The following is a 15,636-nucleotide window of genomic DNA, read 5'->3' as shown; positions in this document are numbered from 1 at the left end:
ATCACATTACCTTTTTACTTGCCACATCTCCATTGCTGTCCGTGACTAAGAAACGAGCTCCCATTGACTTTTAACTGAGGGGCTTTATCCAGGCGAAATATAAAATGTTTCTTTTCGCAGCAATGAACTCAGCTTGGCGCAAGGCGGTTAAACTGAAAAACTGAACTATGAGAGCCGAATTTGGCATTGATTTTGAAATTCCAAGTCTCTCATTGGCTAGCTAAGTAGATTAACGTCAAGGTGTTAAGTAACATACTACAGTTGACAGGAAACAATGCAACATTTTGTGAAAACCCTTAGTTGTTTTTCGAGTAAACTCGCCTAACATGTTTCCAAACATGAAATAGTTTAAGCTTATAAAAAGGTTACTGAGTAAGATTTTTAATTTACTGAGAACATTTAACGCCATTTAGGGTTCGTGACGTGACGAAATAGAGTTACTTTAGGTCACTTAAGACAAATACCGGAAATCCGCTGGAATTTTGTGACCGGTGAAAAACACGAAAGTATTTTTTGAAAACACGCGAGGATAGCTGTTGGCTTTTCGAGGTGCTCAGCATTGATTTGAATGACATAACCTGTACAGGACATCTTGAAGAATCATTTCACCTAGATGACGATTAGTTCTCTCGGCTAGTCCGTCGGGGGAAACGTCAGAGAAGAAAATAGTCCTCGCGTCACGCGACTTCGCCTCTCGCGCGCGCGTACCAGCCCAGTCATCGAAGCAAGACGCGGGTTGGATGCAAGTCATTTAAAATATTTTAACTGTTTGGGAAAGTTGATTTGGCTATTCAATCTTAACCTATCCTAAATCCCATAATAAATGCTGATTATTTGTTCTTTCTTCAGCGTAAGGGAAAAGTCTGCGTTGAAGGTTGGGTACAAGGCTTTTATGATCTGTTGTTGTAAACTCATACCCGCCGTTTGTGTAGCCATTTCCTTCTGTGGTTTTCCGTTCAGTTTAACCCCTCGGAAGAGTCAGTTTTAACCATTCAGTGTTTAACCTACTTCATAGCTCTAAATAACAGATCATTATTGGTTAGTCATGACCAACAAATAGTTAATAAAAGATTTTAACCAATTGATTTCAGGTTAGATGCACATTTTTACCATTTGCTTAACCATCTGGTTTCGTTATTTTGACTGCCATGAAAAGTTATTTTGACCAGTCGATATTCTAACGGAATTATAACCGTCAGAACAACTACTGATCATTGGTTAATCTAACCAATAACATAAAGGTTACGATTTTAACTACAATGAGGGACAAAAGTGTTGAGACACTTCCGCAAAATGGCCCCTTTTTGAATACTGGACTTACCTATCCCCTTCCCCTGTCTACCTCCACCCCTCGCCCCCAAAATCAATGTTGCATTTTGGACCCTCAACTCTTTCTTTTACTTCAGACAACATTGATTCACGGGGTGAGGGGATTTATGGCGTTTAAAAGGAATGAAATAATAAATGAAGTAAATGTTTGATAAAAGCACCCGTTCTAAACAAGTGTGTCAACTACTTTTGTCCCTGATTGTCTGAAATATGTATCTATGTTTTCCGGCTAGATTTTTGACGCTGCTGAATTGTTGTGCCATGACGTTACTCTATGGGCCAAATTGTTTGTGTACAAACAACCATTTGTAAATTTTCGTCCTGATTTGTAGTACACGTACAGTAAAATGTACTACGCGTATGTCATTACTTAATCTTGTACTCCCGCGCGCGTTCCTGATACCCTGTCGGGTCGAGAGGAAATCATTTGTGTTGTGATCACTGCCGTTGCTGCGGATGTAATGTTTTCACAAGTATTAACACTAGTGGAAAAACGATGGAAACACCAAGGTACAATGAAAATTGTTCTTGTGTGCATGAATAGTCAACTTAAGATAATGAAATACTGCAGAGTAACGGAGCGGACATGCATTATTTTCGACACTGACTTGTGCCATTGGTGAAAGGACGTGAGCAATATACAGGATATGAACCTCATAAATGATGGGCCAGCCGTTTCTGCTATGCCCTATAAGTGTTTTTCTTTTTTTTGAGACCTTTTCAAACCTAACAGATCCAAACCTTTAGCGTAGGTAGGCGTAGAACAGGTTAGGAATGTACTTTTGTAATGATTTTAGATGACCGCCTGCCATTTATTCATTTATTCTAGTTCATTTCCCAGCTCCTAAATCACATAATGCTAAAGAAATTGTTTTCAAGATAGACAGACCAGTCTGTATCTCACCAAAAAAACAATTACTGTGGCCCAGAAGTTCACTTGATGACAAGGAGAGCGGGATTGGCACGTGATCGATGACGGCCGTGAGCTGGAAAATTTTCCGTTTTCATGCCCTAATTCCTCACAAAAGGCAAAAGAAGATCTCGCTATGTAGAAAATGCTTTGCAATACTAATTCTTGGCGAGCAACATTGCAGCGATGTGGTGCAAATAAGGAGTTTTAACGGTTAACCACGAGAAAACATATCGACAATAAGAGGTCATAACAGACTAATGTTACTTTCCGTTTGCCGAAACGTGGTTAACCGTTGTATCACGAAGGAAGCAGTGTTTTCCTCAGTTTGAGCTGTCGTTTTCTTTGAGAGTCAGATACCAGTTCACGTTTTAAAGCTCTGTTTTCATTTTTCCTGCCGACAATAGAGAAAAACAGAGGGTTTCGCTTGAGAAATGCAGTCCAAATACTCCGACATATGCGCTCATGTCACGCTATTTGCGTTGCGTTATCATGTCACAGAGGGTGTCACCAGGTGGGATTGAAAGTAATTGTTTTCGCGTACACTTGTAATATTTGTTACGCTGTCCTTAGTTTTTTATTAAATTGACCATGAATTTACCTTCACTTTTCCGTAGTTCCGATATTGAACGCAGTGATGGCCGATCCTCACTAACGCTCCATATTTCCGTGGCCGGCCAGTGACTATCCCCAATACGTGTCAATCCTTACGCTACCCCTGATTGTTTGCGTCTTATCAATCGGATAAAGTAAAGAAAGAGGAATATTCACTTCATGAAAAATATTTTCAGTACGCATACTCTTGAAATTCACCAAAAGTTGTACATGTGCGCGAGTTTCAGCCTCAGTTTTTAGCTTGTAAACTATATCGCCGTTAATTCTGGATACCGCAGCCCTTTTATTACGTCATCACGTAATTCGAATTGGCCCTATATTTCGGTCGTGAAGAAGTCAATGTCAACCCCACCACCAATAACATAATTATGTCATTGATTGCTTTAATTTCAGTTAAAATCATTGTCATACAGAGCTCAACTTGTGTGCAGTAGTACAATTTTGCATTCAGACAGTCTGAAATATGTATCTATGTTTTCCGGCTAGATTTTTGACGCTGCTGAATTGTTGTGCCATGACGTTACTCTATGGGCCAAATTGTTTGTGTACAAACAACCATTTGTAAATGAGGGGATTTATGGCGTTTAAAAGGAATGAAATAATAAATGAAGTAAATGTTTGATAAAAGCACCCGTTCTAAACAAGTGTGTCAACTACTTTTGTCCCTGATTGTAGTTTATTTTAGGTTAAAATTACCTTTTGCAACTGGTTATAACCTTTTAATATAGTTACCATAACTGGTCTGTTTTTACAGTGTAGAATGTGGTATATAAGTCCACAATTATCTCACATGCAGTCCTTTCCCTCTTAATCAAACGATGTGTCTCCCCTTCAGTTTACGCTCACCGTATCGATGAGGAGGGGTAATTGAGTTTTTTTCTTAAATATTTTAGGTTTTTGTTCCAAAGTTCTTTGCACCATGCACCGTTCAGTAGTGGTTGTGGTCGTAATTAAGAACCTATCGATCTCAGTCACTTCTTGTTTAATTAGTTTTGATTTAAACTTTGTGTTTGTATTGTTTGATCGCCCACATGCAGTCTTAAGTTTTCCCTCTTGACTCAAACCAAGAGAGAATGCTCAAACGATGCGCTTCCAAGTTCCACTAACGTTCACGCTCACATTATCGATGAGGAGGGGTAAGTAAGTTTTTTGACTAGGCTATTTCCCTTGGTAATTAGTTTTGTTATTTCAGAGCCTGAAATATTCCAGAAAGGGTTTCCTCCGCGAGTTTGAACGCGCTATCTTTGTCATGTAATGCACTCCGCTGTCATATGGATCATAGCTGCTGTATTAAAGTACAATTTGGAAAGGAATTCGAAGCGCTAAGTGGATAAACCTGAACACATAAACACCTCAAAACTTGCTCTACGCATGGCCTAAGCTCCATACTCATTGTACAGCTGCACTCGCTGGCAAAGCAAAGCAATTAAAATTGTTAGATAGCTTCCAGTTTCCCCAGATTTAGAGTAATCATGTCCAAAATGTCCAAAAATGCTCCCCCTCAGGAAACTGGAAATTAATTTAGCGATGATTACGCAGTTTCCTGCATTTAAAGTGTTTTGATTACTGAAATTCAAGCAATTTCTTTCGAAATTTCTTGGTTCCCTGCTGTTAGTTTTTTTTTTTCACTTGGTTTGACCTAGCGCAAGTAGTTTGGTTTTTTTAGCAAACCACCACCATCCTCGCATAGAACAGGTAAAGAACTTAGAAATCCCTTTATCAAGTAAAGATGTACAGTATTACTTAATAACCGAGAAGGATTCAATGCTTATGATTATTTTACTTGGCATTACTTTGAAGTACAGTAATTTATGTACATTTAATTGGTTCGTTGTAAAGCTGTTATTGTTAATAAAAACAGCGCAGTTGACTGTGCGAGGTTTGTTGAATCGACCTCCACCGCGATTCAGCCTTCAAGAGCTGCCACGTGCACGATTCATTCTGGAATCACACGATGTCCCCGTTGACGAGGGCTTCCCTGGTCTATTACCTCACCTTTGTCATTACAAATTGACCAGGCATTAACAGTAACTAATTTACATTCGCATAAAAGCCACCTTATGCCTTTTGATGGATAAGTTATGGGTGAAAAATTTTGCATAAGGCATAGGGTGGGCTGATCGAGAAAATTTGCCAGCGCCGCTGAAGGGGAGGAGGGTGGGGAAACTTGCTTGCCCGTTGTAGAGTAGACTTGCGAGACGACGGTGAATTTGTTTGCTAGGGCGCATAAAAGGCCTCGGGAATTTCCCTGGGGACCGTAAAGGACCAATAGACTGCTTCCCGAGGGAGCACGCAGTAATCTAGTTAATTAAATGGTCACGCGGCGGCTTTTATACGAATGAGAATAGTAACTAATTTACATTCGTATAAAAGCCACCTTGTGCCTTTTGATGGATAAGTTATGGGTGAAAAATCTTGCCCGAGAACAGGGGTGCTATATACTCATCCAAAAGACGGTAAATTATTGCAGAATACCTCATTAAGTTGCAGTACAGCCAAATCTCCCCGAAACTCAGAAAAACCCAGAAAACTCCCGTAGAGAGATGGGCAGCGTTGGTGTAATGCCTCTCAGATGTGACGGATACAATTGAGGGGAGTGGCCCGGCCCAACTGTGGGGCTTTCCCTCCCAGTTACGCTAAACGAAAGCTGAAGGGTGACTTGCAGCATGTGTAACCCGGTTAGAGAAATCCGAATGGGAGGAGATAAAAAGAAGGAAAGACCCTGCAAAAGAGGGAGGCTGGGAGGGAACCCCACAGTTGAGTCGAGTTAGGACACCGTCCGAACTGGATGAGGGGTGTGTTTAGGAACCCCCCCCTGAGCACGGCTTAAGTGTGGGGTAAGGAAATATAGGAAGCAAAAGCCAAAGAAAAATATAATATACAAGGAAACTCGTGCAAATTTATTCAGGCTATACGCTAGAGTAAAGAGAACGTGGTTACTGAAACTGATATCTAGGAGTTACGCCACCTTCTGTTTCTGCTATTGTGACCTCTAAGGTCACAAGTGTAATACTTTATTCTCCTTAATTTTCGCGGGTTCTTAAATTCGCGATTTTCGCGATTTTAAAAAATTCGCGAATATTAAGATCCGCGAAACATAACGACCGCGAACTTTGATTTCGCGAAATTTAATGGACATAGAAATATCATGCATTTGTGTTTTCAAGGGTCCTAAACAATTTTTAACACAAGGTGTTAGTACAAGGAGCTATCATCTATCAACTTTAGATGTTAATCAGTGTCAAGATTCGCCTCAAGTTCTTCTTCGGCATCTGAGTAATCATCTTCGCACAGTTCCTCCAATACATCCTTTGTACAGTCGTTAAATTGACCATCCTGTCCCGGCTCCTTGTAGTGTGTAGTTACGAGTGTCTTGTATTTTTCCATTATTGCCCTGTTCCTTGGTGTATCGTCCATTTCACATATCACCTCAACAGGGACAGCATAATGGTTTTGTTTCAATTGTTGATTAAGGTAAAATTTTTGAAAAAAGAAAAAAAAAGTCACTTAATCGTCAATTTCGCGAAATTAAATTCCCTGCAAACACAATTTTTCTCTGCTATCGCGAAATTAAAGACTCGCGAAAAGTGCCGAGAAAATTTTCGCGAAATTTAAGTCCCGCGAAAATAAAGGAGAATAAGGTAGGTCAGGGAGAATAAAGACAATATAAAAAGTGAGACGTCTCAAGGGAACAGCTGCGAGCGGGCACGGAGTATGCTGACAATGCAATGTGCCGAAATTATACAAAGTGTTGACAATACAAAGAGTAGGAAACGAACGGCAGAAATAAACAACTGGCCACCTAATTTTAAAATCTTTCAATACATACACGTAAAATGTTATAAAGCATCAAAGATTCTAGACCAAATGTACGATGGACGGTCGCGAAGTAAAACCAAAGATGTCTGTTCGTCATTGTACGTTTCACAGACGTTAAAGGGCACCAACGAAATTAAAAACATGCCACCGAACTGCGTTGGTGAGATCTTCCTTTACGTTTCACAAACGCCAAGAAGCGTCAACGTAATGTCTATCTCTTCATTGTACGTTTCACAGACGCCAAAAGGCGCCAACGTAATTGACTAAAAACATGCCACTGAGTAGAGCTGCTGGGGTCCTCCTTTACGTTTCACAAAAGCACAAACGCTAAGAAGCGTCAACGTAATGTCTTTCTCCTCATTATACGTTTCACAGACGCCGAAGGGCGCCAACGTAAGTAAATACATTCCACTGAACTGCACCGTTGAGATTCTCCTTTACGTTTCAAAGACGCCATGAAGCGCCACCGTAAATATGTTCCGGCTCGTTCTCGTTCTACTGTAACAGACGCAAAAGACGCGACAATAATCAAATAAGGGTCGCCTTACCTCTGGTACGTTGCACAGACGCCTAAAAGCGTTAACGTAAACAAACTCCAAAACAGAATGGTGAAAAAGATAAACGCCACGTATGTAACAAATTGACAAGAAAAGGGGGAAGCGAGAAATTAAAACATGATACTTAGGTGGATGGTGTTGGTGCTGGTTGAGGCTCTGTCGAAGCAATAGCTACCGCATCAGCTGGGTCTGGTTAAACAGGGGCGAGAGCCAAGAAAGAGCTTCAGCGGCGCTGGTCGCGTTGCGGAAGAATGAAACTTGTTTGCCCGTTGTAGAGTAGACTTGCGAGAAGACGGCGAATTTGTTTGCTAGGGCGTATAAAAGGCCTAGGGAATTTCCCTTGGGACCCTAAAGGACCAATAGACTGCTTCCCGAGGCAGCACGCGGTAATCTAGTTGATTAAATGGTCACGCGGCTTTTATACGAATGAGAATAGTTGCTGCTGTCATACCAAGCAGCCTCTTCAAACCTGTGCCGCAGACTTAGAAAGGGGAGGGGAAGGAAGGAAAAGAGAGAGGGGATTAGGGAGATAGAGGAAGGAACTTCCTCTCTCTTTCCCTTTCGCGCTTTTCTCCCCCTCCCCTCCCCTCCCCTCGCCTGTTTTGCGCCTGTCGTGCAATTTTTAAACCCTCTTCTGAAAAACTGAAATGCCTGAAACCTTACTGCAAAAAAAAAAAAAAAAAAATTGCGAGAAATTTTTAAATATCATCTTGTATGTTTGTGAGGCAAATTATCAGACGGCGTAAACACCTCGAGGTCTTCCGCTGAATTACAGCACATTTAGGAGGGTCTCAATGGGGTTAACCGATAGGCGTAAAAGGGCCAAAAATTTAGCCGATAGCCGTAAAAATTGAAAAATTTTAACCGTTAGCCGTAAATAGGGTAAAAAAGAGTTAACCGTAAAAGAAAGTGTTCCCTGGATTTGCTACTTTTAAGGAAGGTACTAAACTTGATCAGATTCAGGGTTATTTGTCCAAAGCCATTCACCATATCGCAAAATTTTGATGATGGTTTTCATTTATAGTGAAAAGGTGTCCCTTTATCATTAATGGTTATTATTTCATTCAAGACGTCATGTATTTGTAATTACTTTCGCTGGAAAGATATTGAAGGTTGGACCGATGGTGATGATGATGATGATATTTTTGATACCCCACCCTCTGCTCTATAAAAAATACGGAAGTAAGGCCATTGTGGAACACTGCTCGTTATAACTCTAAATGAGGGTCTCAATGGGGTGGTGGCTTTTACGGTTATCGGCTAAAATTTTGGCTCTTTTACGGCTATCGGTTAATTTTTTTCAGTTACGGTTAACGAAAAAGTTAAAAATTAACTTCTTTTGTTTCAAAAAGTTAAATATATGTCAACAGTCAATTTTTAAAAATAATCTGCAAATCAATTTTTAAAAAATAATCTGCAAAAGCAGACACGCGAACGCCCAACTCAAGGCCGGGGCGCGACATTTGTTATAACAGAAACTGAATGCAGTTTTCACACTAGAGAAGGATTATTCGTGTTAGACGGGTTATCCGTTTGATGATTCGCGTCAGATAGGTAATACGTGTTAATTTGAAAATGGAATAGTCAGTAATTTTGAATGAAAAGTCCGCCTGACTTTTGACGACGGGATTATCCTTTCCAGATAGCCTGTGTACAGCCGCCCCCTCCCCTCAGAAAAAATCGGAGAAGAGGTGTCTGTTGGGAGGACGCAACTGTACACAGGCTAGTCTCAGACGGATGATCCATTTCTAGCTCTAGTGTGAAACTGAACGGCCAATAACAAAATTCCCGTGTCCAGTGTTTTTAATAATAGCGAAGGACTGTACGGAAGGACTGTCTGCTGTTGCCTTGTCCTTAGGCCGCATTATTCCGCGCGGCTAATGCATTTCGGGTCACTTGGTCCGAGCGAGTTCGCCACCGAAATGCCGAGATTGCGTGGGAAGACGCTGTACAGGGACTAGGCTTGACAATGTCTACCGTAGCGTCAGAGAAAAACAGGGAAATGTTGTTTGTCGGCAACGTGTTTTACAAACAGTGACATCTGTGCTTGTTGTTTCACTAGTGTTTCAAGGGCACGACCTCCGGAAAATTGCAAATATTAATCCCCAGCAAGAAGCCACACTTTCGCTATGGAAAAAATTAGTTCCCCGAGAGAGCGCCGGAAATGGAGCCTAGGTCTTGCTTAACTCCTAAAAGGCGCTTCGCCTAACGTGCGTACGGAATCACACTAGCCGGGAAATAAAAAACGCAACCATAAGTGAGTTTACGTCCGTGACTGTTTAATTGACCTTAGACATCTGAAATTGAGGTTAACTTTACTTGAAAATAGTTAAGCTGATAGATAAGTGAATTTTTAGTTATTTGGAAAATAGCCAGTCAGTGGAGACCAGGTCAAATAGAAGAAATTAAATCCGACACCAATAAAACATTCCTCTGTCGTATCTACTGAGTGCGACAATAACCCCAGCTGCAATTGAACTAAAATTCAGCAACGTTTTAAAACTCGTTTTCTATCTGATCAACTGTTCATGGAGAAATCAAAGACACCTCAAGTCTCTCACCCCTCGCAATTTTTATCCGCGATATTTTCAGTCTCTCTCGCAATTTGTTTCGTGACGCTGATTCACGTCGAGATCGAACTTCATGTTCATCGTCAAATGCTTCAAGTTTTAAATCAAGAGAGAGAAGACAGCATCGAGCTGCCAAAAGTAGTCGATCGTCATGAAAAAACCATCGATTCTGTGTTGGAGATGATGCAGAGCGGATCACCTACAGGTAATTGCATACTTACTAAACTATCCCTCGTCTTCAATTTTTCTCAATTTTTAACATCCATATGTAATTAAAAAAGGATCAAAAGAATAACTCATTTAAAATAAGAAAAAGGTTATTGCAATTTCAAGTTGGCTCACTCAGTGTTATGTTTAAAGCGCCTTTTACGCGAGGTCAACTCTCACTCAGTTCATACGTGCTGATCAAAGCCGGTAATCAAAAGTAATTTTTTTGCTCGCTTTGCCTCTTTTGAAAGATTAGGGAAAAGGAAGTTACTGCTATTCAGCACTATTCCTGTAAAGCTGAGGCGGTTGCATTTAGGAAGGATTTGATTAACACTTCCTCTTTATCTGAAATTGCCAGACCGATTAAATTCTTCTAAGGCCCACATGGCACGAAACAAAACAAGGAACGCCAGCGACTGACCTTTGCACAAAAATAGAATAATACATCCTAAGGAACCATTCTTTATAACTACGTAACGTTGGAGAATGAAAGATGGTTAAATGGGGGGAGGGGGAGAAGGCGCTGTGCGGCCTGACTTACCAGCGGAACTTGAAAAGATAATCATAAACCTTTATGTTAGACGTGGCCAGAGTCACCTCAGTTATAAGTAAAGAAAGAGTTGAATTTCTGTTTGCCAGTGAAGATTAATTAAGCATCTGGAGGTCCGGGGTTCAAGCCTCACCTCGCGAGGACAAGGAACTTTGCTCCACTTTGTCGACTCTCTTCATCGGCGACATACTGCTGCGGGTAACCTGCAATAGACCAGCATCCCGTCCGGGGGGGGGGGGGGGTGGAGAGCAATATTCCTAGGCATGCTTCATGCTAAGGAAACCGGAATAAGCTCCGGCCGTTTGGGCCTTTGGCTCGTGTGCGCCTTTACCTTAAATGAAGATTAAGGCTCTTGCCCTAAAGAACTAAGTTGCTTATTACATTACATTTCAGATGCACACATCCGTCAAAAACGCCATTTGCAAAACAAGAATTCAAACGCCAGTGAAACCTTCACCAAGAAAGAAATTCAAATGACCTGTACAATTCATTGTCCGGAAGGAATCAGGGGACGACGAGGTAGAGCTGGTGCCCCAGGCAAGCATGGTCCACAAGGGCCTCAGGGACCTCAGGGGCCTCAAGGTACTCAAGGAGATAGGGGACCACCTGGACCTAAAGGCGATCAGGGCCCTCAAGGAGCCAAGGGCAATCCTGGTGAATCCATCTCAGCTCCCTTTATTGTGTCACCTCTGGTATCTATGGTGGTAAATGAAACTGGTATAGCTTCATTTCAGTGCGATGTTAAGGGAAATCCAACACCTCAAGTCACGTGGCTGAAGCAGAATTCAAGTATTTCCGACGACAAACGAATTGTTCAGTCACGTGATGCATTAATGATTAAAGATGTTACGTCACAGGATCGTGGAGTGTACACGTGTAAAGCAAGAAATATTCTTGGAATGGTGACTTCAACGGCTACGCTAACTGTCCAAGGTGAGGAATAGACATTTATTCTGAGGCCCTGGGAAATGGTTTTTGGGGAAAAAGGCTCAGTCACTCAGCAAAAATGTTGACCGCTCTTGTGAAAGGGGAGGGTTAATCGTCGACATTGAAATTAAACCACTAAAGCAGACCAACCTACTGTAGGCACGGATCCTGCTCGATTTGACCCCTGAAAGGATCCTAAAGTTACGTTTCATAACCAATGCTTTTAAAAATCGGCCAAATCAGAGACATAAGAACGTACTCAACGAAAGTACAAAATAAAAGTAATCTGCAAGCTCACTTATCGTCTTCTTTGCTGCAATGAGGCCTTCATGACCTTTGAAAACCTGTTTTTCAAAATGAACTTAAACGGTTATCTTCAGGGGTTACCACCCAACACGTTACTGATGTCCAAAACAGATTGAAACAAAACCAAGCCAAACAGTCTTGTATCCACGGTTATTGTCCTGCTACCTTTCCTTAGCTTCCAGAGAAAACAATCACCGCATCAAATCTTTCTCCTTATCTTACATGTTAATGTGACGATACTTTGTTCAAACACATCGGGTTTAATTTGACAAATTATCTAAAAGAACAATTTATGATTTTAAGACACTTAATAATTCGACAACAATTTTAAATTTGGTCTATTTTCTTATCTACCATAGAAATACAAAGTTGTGACCATGTTTTGGTCATTTCTATGGTCGATGAGAATATAGACTAAGGAAAACTATTGTTCGTATGTTTCATACAATAACTTTTTCTCGACAACAATCTTTTTGGTCTATTCTGTTATCGACCATAGAAATGCAAAGTTGTGACCATTTTGTTGTTATTTCTGTGGTCGATGAGAATAGAGACTAAGGAAAACTATTGTTCGTTTGTTTCATGCAAGAACTTGTACAGCCGGAAAATCGCGCGAGAGAGAAAGATCTAAAGTAAAACATTGCACCACCATTAGGTCATTTCCATGGTTTATCACCTCATTGACAATAGCTCGATCTCGACCAATCGGCGCCCGAGAAATCGCCAAGCAATTTTAAATAGGTGTAGTTTCAACATATAATGCTTACAAAGTCATTATGCGATTACACCATTGATCAGTTTTCATAATGAGTTTTAACTTATTATGAAAACTGATTAAAAGCACCCTTGTTACTCTTACATGTCTCTGATGTCAAAGCTGATTCTGTTTTACAGTCCGCGCCTTAATCACTCATAAACCATCATCGATCACAGTGGAAGAAGGACAAAATGTGAGCCTGCAATGTAAAGCTGTTGGTTTGCCTTTACCAAAAGTCACGTGGCGGAAAGCGTTCAGCAAGTTGCCGGTAAAGAGAAGCTCAATAGCCAATGGAAACCTGAGTATCCGCAGTATAACTAAAGCAGATAGTGGGACTTACGCATGCTCAGCAAAGAATCTCCTTGGAGATGACTCCGCTGTTGCCGTGATGATGGTGATTGAAAGGTTGCAATTCATCCTGACCCCTCTCAACAAAGTAACTGTCTTAGAATCTTGCAAAGAGACCTTACATTGCACAGCTCAGGGGTCAATAGAGATCGTCTGGAAAAGAGTGGGTAAGCAAATGCCTCAAAATCATGTTGTTTATCCAAACGGAACCTTGCTTCTGACAAACGTTTCTCCAAATGATGCTGGTTCGTATACATGCATAGCGAAAAACTCGCTGCGGTCGATTGAAGCATCATCTGTTGTCAAAGTGCCCAAACGAAAACCCGCATCCTGTAGCGATTTAAGATCAAGCTACAGAGAAAAAACTTCAGGTAATTATATTATTGACCCTGATGGCAAAGGAGGCGTGGCTCCGTTCAGTGTGTATTGTGATATGAGTGACAAGGGCGGAGTTGGCGTGACAGTCATAAGTCACAACAGCGAGAGTAGAACTCATGTTGGTAACATCCCTGGATGTGGAAGTGCAGGTTGTTACAGGAAAGATGTGACTTACACTGGAGTTAGCACTGCTCAGTTGGCTCACTCGAGTCTCGCAGAACTGTGAACAGTTTATCAAGTTTGAATGCAATAATGACATAGTTTTCATTGAGAATTCATATGCCTGGTGGGTGTCACGTGACGGAACACGCATGAACTACTGGGGTGGAGCTACAGGATATGACAACATGTGCGCATGTGGAGTAACAAACTCCTGCTCTAATGGTAACAAGTGTAACTGTTACAACAGTGGCAGCGGTTGGAGAGAGGACAGCGGTCTTCTGACTGACAAGTCCGCTTTACCAGTGACTCAGATCAGACTAGGAGACTTGGATAGTCCAAGTGAGGAAGGTTATCACACATTAGGCAAACTCAAATGTTATGGACAAGCATGATGAACTTACTTTGCTACAAACACGGCCCGTTTGTCGAAAGGAATAAGCTTCAGACCGGTACTTACTTTGGCGCAAAATATTTCTGTAAAGATAAGACATGCATGCTACATGAGAAGGTTGTCCGATGTTCGACTAAAACACACGGAAACCTTGATGGCATTTTGAATAAAATTTCATCAAACTTTCTTAAACAGAAATTTTTTTAAAGTCAGTAACTAAAACGGGGGACTTTTTTGAACATCGGTTAGAGAGAATAAGAATCATTTTAATTACTTTCAAGAACTGCAATAAACTAGTGCATCGAGTCTTGAATCAAGTCTGAAATATTTAAGGTTTTGTTCCAAAGTTCTTTGCATCATGCACTGTGGGGTCGTAAACCTATAATTATAATAATTATGGATATCAATAACTTCTTGTTTAATCATAGCATACTTGATTTAAACTTCGTATTTGTATTGTTTGATCTTATAGAATAAGGTTAATAAGCCCACAATTATCTAAAATGAAGTCTTTTCCCTCTTACTCAAACGATGCACTTTCAGGTGTTACAGGACTAAATGCGTCATTTTTTGGATATAGACAAAAACGTTTTAGGTTCTAGAAACTGTCAAATTACTCAAACATACGAACTGATACGATAAACATCCTTTAATTAACGAGTTTGTATTTTTTTGGGAGATGGACTGCCGACATTTTTATATAGCAACAGTTTATCTTTCTGAAACCATCTAAATCAGCAGTTTATGGCACGGACATGGCAATCTTGTCCCCCTCCTTGACACTGGTTTTCTTTTATTAATATCTACTGGCCTTTATTGTAATAGCATGTTAATGAAAAACACCTATCTAATCAGATAAGTTAAAGTGATGGAGTCTAAAAGTAGAGGAAATCTGTAATTAAACAGACAGAAGAAAGACAAAGGGAGTAGGAGAAAAAAGATGCAAGAGAGAAGGCAGAGAAAGTAGAGAAAGAAAAAAGAAGGAACAGAGGAAATAAAGGCAGAAAGCTAGTAAGAACTGTGGAGGAAACGGAAAAAGGATTTACAGTTAAAACGCAGTTAATGAAAAATTGTCGAAATTGTAAACGTCTTTTTTAAATAAATCGTCTTGCCCTTCTGAATATCGTGTCAATCACTTCACACTGTCGAAGCACGCACACGTAGTTGCCACACTTCTTTTCTTTTTTTTCTTTTCATTACTTATCTATATATCACAGGTCCCACTATAGTTCACGGTCACAGTAAATGGACGAGGGGGCCTATTGAATCTTTATTAGGCTAGATCCTTTGGTAATTGTTTTAGCTATTTCAGGCACTGAATTTTCCACTAGGATTTCTTCAAATGGTGGATGAATTGCTGACTGGAATTTTGAATACATTAATATCTGGACAAATTGTCAATTCATTTGGTCACGGAAAGTGTACATTTGACTGTCAGTCTGGGAATTTAAAAAACTATGCCTCTAGCAATCATGTCTCAACAAGCTCATTCATGTTAAGAATTGAAATACTGATCACTTTCAACGTTACCTGTATGTGGACATTTCATACAAATTCACTCTTGCATGAGTATTTCTTTCTCATGCATGTACACAAATATAACTATATAAACACTTTCGTAAATGATTTAGCATTTTTTACAGCGATAATTCAGTGCTAATGGGGGTACGCATATTCAGTAATCATGAGTCATGATCACTTTCATAGTTCTCCTCAACTGCATCCTTAATGACATAGCCTGGAACGAGGCTCTGCAGTGGGGGAAAAAGGAAAAACTGAGGGGCCAAATAAAAATATCACATTGCTAAAT

General features: G+C 40.5%; 1 pseudogene; it reads left to right on the top strand.

Annotated features, from left to right (window-relative positions):
• The first annotated feature begins 9,704 nt into the window (after nucleotides 1-9,704).
• On the top strand, nucleotides 9,705-14,231 carry LOC140944206 (uncharacterized; annotated as a pseudogene).
• Nucleotides 14,232-15,636: the final 1,405 nt, after the last annotated feature.

The sequence above is a fragment of the Porites lutea genome, chromosome 7 (assembly GCF_958299795.1).
Source record: "Porites lutea chromosome 7, jaPorLute2.1, whole genome shotgun sequence".
Classification (NCBI taxonomy): domain Eukaryota; kingdom Metazoa; phylum Cnidaria; class Anthozoa; order Scleractinia; family Poritidae; genus Porites; species Porites lutea.
The sequence above is the reverse complement of the archived record's forward strand: the minus strand, read 5'-3'. Positions and strand labels throughout refer to the sequence as shown.